Genomic DNA, 2500 nt, shown 5'->3' on the forward strand with positions numbered 1-2500 from the left:
AATTATAACAAATATATTAAGAAATAAAATGTAAAGATATATACTGCATGGTTTCATTTGAAAGGAAGAGAGAGAGAGGGAATGAAATAGAGAGAGAAACAGTGCATTAGAGACAGAATGAAATAGAGATAGAAAAAATGAAATAGAGAGAGAAAGAATAAAATAGAGAGAGACAATAAAATATATATAGAGAAAAGAAAATACATAGAGAGAAAATAAAATAAATAGAGAGAAAATAAAAGAGAGAGAGAGAGAGAATTTGAACATCAGATGCAGATTATTTTGAACAGTAAATGCATATCAAGTTTATATGCTTACTTTTTGCTTGCCATATAATTTATCCAATATGTAGTTAAATATTCATGGATAAGAGTTTTATTGTCAAAGGTTTTATTCTTTTTCATCTTTGTTATTTAGCTTATTTACTGGTGTCCATAGAGAATTATCAAACATTGCTCATATAGTTTATAATTTAAGAATGTTATCGCACTAGCTTGTGTTATAGAATGATATAGTAAAAGACCTGGATTACTGCACTTTTTTTACATATATTTTCTTTGTCTTTATCAGCATATTGTATGATTTTTAATTCATAAATTGGAGGACGAGAAGAGGAGGAGATGGAAGACTACGAGCAAAAAATCAACTCGGGGAATGTGTTCCTTCAGAGTCAGGTAAAACATGCTGTAGTAACAACATTTAGAAGTGAAAGGTATATTTATTTATAGTTTTGGCCTTTATTATATTATTATATTATGTACAGGATATTCTCTAATTGTATTTTGAAATGATATATTGTCTCGAAAGTATGATTGACCTAGAAGTCAAGTTTTACAATATCAAATCATTATACTACCATATCATTCCAACAGGCTGTGACCAAAATCCACACCAAACTCCTTGAAAATGTACAAGAAGGAGAGTCCCTGTATGATGTAAGTTCGACACCTGTTTGTAGTGGTTCATATAAACCATCTCATTTTTAGTTTTCAGTTTCTTTTTCTGTGTCTTTTGCCATGTTAAAGGTTAGCTTTGTAAAGTGGAATATTATAGTGCTTCACTTAATTTTGATGTCACTTTTTCATGTTTGTGTCCTGCATTTTTCACTATTAAATTTTCAGAGGGAAGAAGTTAAATGGCTATGGCAGACTGCTAACAAGGGAGACATGACTGAGGCAACGCTGGCTATAGAGATCCTGATAGCGCTTACCAAAGCTGGTTTCCTTCCAGTTCCAGCAACATTGCAGAACTTCCTAGCAGATATTATGTGTGCTAAGTAAGAATTTTTCCCCTCAGTCTTATACTTACTTGCCGGTTCACATACACCTATCCATATACTTCCACCCACATGCATGCCCCTACCAAAATACATGCATGCACTCACCCACTTGTATGCACCCACACATATATTTGTATCCACCCATACATATGCACTCACTTACATGCCCCCACATACACGCACCCATCCACCTATACCCATCTTCTGACGTATGTGCACCCACCCTCATACTGAGTATGCACCCACCCACATATACCCACATGCATGCTCCCCCCCCTACACACACACACACACGCACACACACACACACACACACACACACACACACACACACACACACACACACACACACACACACACACACACACACACACACACACAAACACACACACACACACACACTACTCGCAAACACAAATACTCACACACACACACACACACACACACACACACACACACACACACACACACACACACACACACACACACACACACACACACACACACACACACACACACACACACACACACACACACACACACACACACACACACACACACACACACACACACACACACACACACACACACACACACACACACACAAACAATTCCCCTCCCCCTTCCGTCCACACACACACACACACACACACACACACACACACACACACACACACACACACACACACACACACACACATGTACTCACACACACACACACACACACACACACATGTACTCACACACACACACACACACACACACACACACACACACACACACACACACACACACACACACACACACACACACACACACACACACACACACACACACACACACACACACACACACACACACACACACACACACACACACACACACACACACACACACACACACACACACACACACACACACACACACACACACACACACACACACACACACACACACACACACACACACACACACACACACACACACACACACACACTCACTCACACACTCACATTCTCAAGGTCATAAATCCCGAATTTGCGGAGCAGAATACCATAGCTCACTGGAGGCTGGGATTATTTGAAAAGGGAAAGAAACGCCCTTTAAAAGTAACATTCATAAATAAGCAAATGGTAACTGATATAATAAAGAAAGCTAAATGCTGTTTAACTATATTATAGGAATAGTGAAGTTAGATAAAGATAACTTTTTTATCTTGAA

This window comes from Penaeus vannamei, unplaced genomic scaffold (genome assembly GCF_042767895.1).
Source record: "Penaeus vannamei isolate JL-2024 unplaced genomic scaffold, ASM4276789v1 unanchor1009, whole genome shotgun sequence".
NCBI classification, from domain to species: Eukaryota; Metazoa; Arthropoda; class Malacostraca; order Decapoda; family Penaeidae; genus Penaeus; species Penaeus vannamei.